Here is a 6,000-nt window from a genome sequence, read left to right as displayed (position 1 = left end):
TGTTGTATATTAGGAAACATCTGGGAAATGTCTATTCAAGTGTCCATTTTGGTTCTTACTGCAAAGCTAGATAGAAAACTTTATTGACCCTGAAATGTAATCTGATTATAAAGATAAATGTTAGATATATATGTTTCAGGCCATTGTGTTAGTCAGTCTCTTACCCAAATAAACTATCATTGCTTTAAGAATTCCATGCTGTCAGAAATGTCAAAAATACATGAAAGCCATAGACTGGCTGTGGAGTTTTCTTATCATAGACAGTATTTCCCACCAACTGTGCTTACTGCAGGAGCCCTTGCAGATTTATTTTCTGTAGAATAAGCGGTGAAAGCATTGAAGTGAGAAAGTTGTGTGCTGGCAGAACCAGGAGCTACTTTATCAATCTCAGGAAGCTTCCTACCGGGGAGCAGGAACTGCTACTGGCTCCAGGAGAAGGGACTTTCCTTCATCCTGACCTCCTAAGAAGCAGAACAATGACCAACTTGGTTAAAGTTTCAAAATGGCAACTTTGTGCTATTACCACAAATGGTTTCATGAACTGTGTGGTTTTGTTTTTATTCAAGTTAACTTTTGCCCTCGGGAACAAAGTCAAAGCATTTTAATAAAAAGTTAAATGTAGGCAGGAAAACTCTCTAAACTGTCTCTGCATGCACTGTGACCCACTTGTTAGTGTATTTTGGGGGGTTAGACAAGACAGCTCGTCTGTGTTTATCCTCTGTTCCTTGTCCTCTTTTCCATAAATGTCCCTTTTCTGCTCATCCGTCCCACTCCTTTTTGCTGCTAATCACTGTTATTTCACATTAACAGTTTGTCACCGCTGCTCATCTTCCGTTTAGCCTTTCAGCCGACCGTCACAGTTTCAATGACAGCTCCCCTTGCGTTTTCCAGTGTCACTTGTGTCGCCTGCAGTGCTGGCAGCACTCCAGGTACTTGAAGCGATTGCTCTCTGCAAAGGGAGGGAGACTGGTTAGAGCAACTTACCATTTGGAGAAGGGGAGAGAGAGACTAGTTTTGCAGCAGTAATTGGTCAGGAAGCAGGCTGCTTGGATGTGCAAGCTTTTTGCTCCCTATCGCTCCCCCTCCCCTCTCAGTGGGCAGTCAGCTCTGTTGTTTCCATGCCCCCCAATCCACCCCCTTTGCTTTCCTTTCAGTGTGTCTTTCTTTTTAAGCTGACCTCATATTGTAGAGGTGTGGACCGACAATACTCATACGTATCGCTTTAAGTCATTTGGCTTTACAGAAACTTCCCAAATTTTTGGACATGGATATAACTAGCGAAAAGATACTGGGATACAATCAACTGAAAACAGGATAGCTATGTGAATGGTTTCTCAGAGGTGAGTGACAGGTTACCTCTCTTTCTAGCTTTAAAATAGTATTAGTAAATTCTAAAAAGCAGTGTGAAATCAAATGGAATCTGGGGCATTGGTTTGGATGTTTTAAGTTTGAGCTTGTTAAAAGGTGGCAGGTCTTTTTTAATCATAATTGGGTATGTTAACATAACCAAAGGAATTCTGACCGGCAATTACCCATGCTGAAGTTTCAATTTGTCAAAACTGATGGTACCTTTGTATAGTTGTAACAGCTTGGCAGTCTATTGCAGTCTGTGTTTAAACCCAGAACACCTGTTAAAATGTTTGCATTTGAAGATTCAAGGATAGGCTATAAAAAAGATGGTGTATCTGTAGTGATTTAATTCTAAGTTAATCCTAAACTAGATTTTTATTATTTTTATGGAGCTTTCAGTAACATCCTTAACCAATTTTTATCTGTATTATCTGTGTGTCTTACATCATGGGGACCCTTTTCCATAAATCATAGCACTCTAGTGTGGATCAATGTCTCATCCACATGGGTACAAATGCTTTCCTAGGGTTAGGTGTTAAGTTTAGGAGTAAGCTGTGAATTGAGTTAGGGTTAGGTATGAACCACTAATGCAGAAATGGGTTAGAAAATAATGGAAGTCTATCAAAAGTCCCAACAAAGATAGAGAAACGTGCTTGCGTGTGTGTGGAGGGGATGTTTTTTTTTTTGTCTTTATATAGTGTCTGTTCTCCTCTGTGGTGTGTCCCCATTTGAGGAGTCCTAAGTGGAGCACTCCGGTTTCTGAGGAACATACATTTAGATGCAATACAGTGGAGACTCTTATTATTGTGTCATCGGTTATTGGTTTGAGTGTTTGTGAAAACTATATTAAAAGATTAAATCTGATTGCGGTAAGGGCTTAGATGCACAAAAAAAAACTCTTAAAAGGTTACTCTGTATGAGCTAGAGTAATGTTTGGTTCAAATTCATAAAGCTGCTTTTTAAATACGTTTTTAAACTATTTAAGATCTTAGTTTTTCACACCTTGGCTGAAGTATTGTTTTTATTATATTTTATCATCATCAAACCTTGCTCCTACTGGGTTGGTTCTGTTTTGGTCTTCACATTTCTAAAGATTTATAAAACATTATTCAAACTTTATTGGTTCAAATTAACATTTTAGCATCATATAGCGGTAGCAGGTGTGTGGGTGGCAGCCCATTACGAAAATATACAACTATACATTGTCTCTAGGGAGATCAATTGGATCAAGGTGTGGTGATCTGGAGTAATGTGATCTCATTGGAACATATAAGAAACTAGCAGACAAGCAGCAGAACCCAGAAGAAGAGGTCCAGCAGGCTCTGTAGCAGCTTTTTCCCAACTGCCAACAGACTGCTGAACTGTTAAAAAATACTCTAAATCAAGTCACAAATCGAGACTCTGCATCACACGGATAACATAATACCAAATAGAACTCAACTCAAATGTTTTTCTACTGCATTTTTGGGCCATTTATATTTGTTTGTTTGCGCACTGCTCTGAACTTCCACATCAATGCCTTTTGCACCATGTTTTTCTCCTACACGGTTTACATTTAATCACTTCTGCACTTTATGAAATGGAAATGTTCCTTTTCACTGCTAAGCTGCTGCTCATTCACTGTCTGAAAGCTGTATAAACGAAATTTCTCTTTGTATACACTCTCTGTATACAAAATGATAATAAAGTTGTCTAAGTCTAAGATATGATTCAAGCTTAAGTAGACATCAGATGAATTGGAATATTAGGATTTTTAAAGGATCCTCACCAGTTCTTAGAATAGACTGAGGCATTTTAATGATGGTAAGTTGGTGCCAAGGGGCCCAAAGTGTTCAAAATAAATATTCCCCATGCCATTAAACCACTATAACCAGACAGAGCCATTAATGGAGGGCAGTATATAGACATGCTTTCATGATCCTTATCCCAATTTTGAACTAACCATTTTGATGTCGCAGCTGAAATTTAGTCTTCATATGTGTGCTGATAGAAGTGCCTGCATCCATTATTTTCGTTATACATGGTTGGATGCTTGGAACGAGTTAGTTACACCATTGTTTTCTTTTTATGATCCTAATCCTTTCTACATATTCTTCTTTGATCTTTGAAATCAAAGCGATAATGTTATACACAAAAATCATCATTCCGGACATTCTTCCCAGTCCCCTTTTCTGGTAGAGATGGTTATCTGTTTAAATACTAGTTGATCAGTGGTTTTCCAACAACTCAAACCACTTCCTCTGTCCACAAGTCTCAGATCCCTTTTTTTCACTAACCCATTGCTCAGTTCTTCAACACCTTACCACAGCTAGAGTTGAATACTGTCATGCAGTAGGCTCGTTTGCTATTTGTGTAAGGGTTGAAGAGGTGTACCTAACAAAGTGGCCATTGACTACATGTCCCTAATGGAGGGAAAAATCCCTCTGTTTGGTCTCTTTTCCTGGAGTGGGACCCCAGGCCTGTATTTTAATCTAAGGCCAAACACAGCTTCCTCTGTATATCCGCCACACAGCAGTGTGCACACAATGACTGTGTATACCCATACAGGTTGTTTTCCCCTACCCTAATGCACTATTGTTTTAGTGGCTAAAGACATAAATTAGTTTTTTCAATTCTAAAACAAAGAGGAAATTAAATAAATGTAAGTCACATTTTGTGATCCTGCTTCTTTGCACTCCATTTTTACTATAAATTACCTATCTCCCATAATTCACACCTTGCTTGTTGTCAACAGCTCTAAACAATGTCTTCTACACATGTCCATGGTCTGTATAAGCCACAGTTCCACCCTGCTCCATCATTAGCTGTGGATGTCACTGCTGATGTTGCTATGCTGACGTAACTATTGAGGTTTTTGTCTGTGTCACTCTTGTTGTTGTTTAGTCTACTGGAACGGGAAAGACGCTTCTTGTTTTTCTGGAAGTGATCTCTCAAGCTCGTTTTGCAAAATTGGAGAGATTCCTTCTATTACATAAACTGTAACCAGTGCAGCAATCAGATTCTGTTTGCCTGTTGGAATCAGACATTTCTAGACTTGCCCTGGACTGCAAGTGGACAGTTGTAGCCAGGATGAATGCCGTCCAGAATCCTGGAATGCTCATAAATATGAAACTGAAAGGAATCACAGTTAAAGTCATGAAAGTTGGGTTTGTCTGAAATAATAAATAGTATTTCTGTAAAATAAACCTGCTCAAAGTTATTCCTCAGAAGAAAGTTTCTACAGCTCGAAACGTTTAATTGGAAACACTTCAGCAGAAACAAACATGTGATCAGTCACATTTCCAGAAACCATTATATTAGTGCTACTTTTAACCTTTATTATTATAAAGTAAAACTATCTATCTTCAGTTTGCACTAACAGCAGCATTAAAACCTAATTCTGTGACTTGACAGTTGGTTATGTTTTGCTGTTGTTAACATGAAAAATGTAAAACTCTGGTTTAACTCTTGGGCAGTCATCTCTTTTGTAGATTAAAGTTAATACTTTGAAAAACAGCTTGTATATTTAAGAAGAGGCTGCTGTCTTATGGTACTAAAGTTACATTTTATTTTAATGCAAGTCTACATTTTCAAATAAATCAAACAAAAGTAAATTATCCTAAATATTTAAGTTTGATTTCCAAATAGGTATAACCATAAAGCATAACATGTCTTCCTTTCCACATAACTGTTGTAATAATCAGTTTATTGATCTTCTAAAAGTTTATTTAATTAAATGATTCAAAGATAGTATTGGACAAATACAGCTGGAAAAAATGCTTGTACAATGTCTGAATAAAAATCAAAATAAATCCAAACCAGTTTAAAGGGCTATTTGTAGTCAATTTTGTCATTTTACAAAAACGTTTGCAGAAAAGTGTGGCTTAACGGCTTGTTCTCACTATAGTCAGGTAAATAAGGTGTGCTTGTACGTAGATACAGGTTTACATGGAGTGGTTTGCTTTGGAAGCTTGTTTGGAACATGTCGTGCTTGCTGCACTATATAAAAATCTAGCATAAAGACCAGACAACAGGTTTTTTTTTTACCATAAAGTCGCCGCTTCAGGAGATTATTTGTTTTATTTTTCTGCCTGTCTATGTGAAAAGACTAAGTTGAACATAATATAAATAAAAGTGCTTTATCTTAGAGTTTTTAAATATATAAAAGCTGTAAGGTACTATTTGTTTATCTTTAGTAGATTTAGCACTCAGCAGTCAGAGGAGCACAGGAGGATGTTTGCTTACATTAACAACAATAGACCAAGAGAAAAACTCTAAAAGACATATTAAAGTTAATTTCCTTCATGCTCAATATCACCTTTGTATTTGATTTTATGCAAGTTAATATTTACGTATAATGACAAATAGACTAAGAACTTCATAAACTATAGTGCTCTGTTTTTTTGTTGTTTTTTTAAGGATCTTATACCTTGTAAAGTTAGAGCCGTCTGTATTCTATAATATGAGACTGGGAAAGGATTTTTCAACCATACCAAATTCTTAGAAGGGGAATTGTTGAGTGATTCAGATGTCAGACTGCTAGAGAAACTGTGAGCGATGGTGCCACTTAGAATCTGTGAAGATAAAGAAGGAGTGTGTGTTTTTTGCAGATGATCCATCTCAGCATTGACAGTTTCACAGAGGGAGGGGGAAACCATACAGGAATGACCC

General features: G+C 37.2%; 1 protein-coding gene across 1 annotated transcript in view; it reads left to right on the top strand.

Moving 5' to 3' along the window:
* The first annotated feature begins 1,165 nt into the window (after positions 1-1,165).
* The window catches only part of LOC119779124 (pleckstrin homology domain-containing family G member 1), a 48,441-nt gene continuing 43,606 nt past the window's right edge, over positions 1,166-6,000 (top strand). The window contains exon 1 of the mRNA XM_038278655.1: positions 1,166-1,340. The gene's annotated coding sequence lies outside the window, so the exon portion shown is untranslated. The remainder of the gene's footprint in view (positions 1,341-6,000) is intronic.

This window comes from Cyprinodon tularosa, unplaced genomic scaffold, assembly GCF_016077235.1.
Source record: "Cyprinodon tularosa strain WSP-4 unplaced genomic scaffold, ASM1607723v1 ctg143, whole genome shotgun sequence".
NCBI lineage: Eukaryota > Metazoa > Chordata > Actinopteri > Cyprinodontiformes > Cyprinodontidae > Cyprinodon > Cyprinodon tularosa.
Note: the sequence above shows the minus strand (reverse complement) of the source record. Positions and strands in the feature narration are given on the sequence as shown.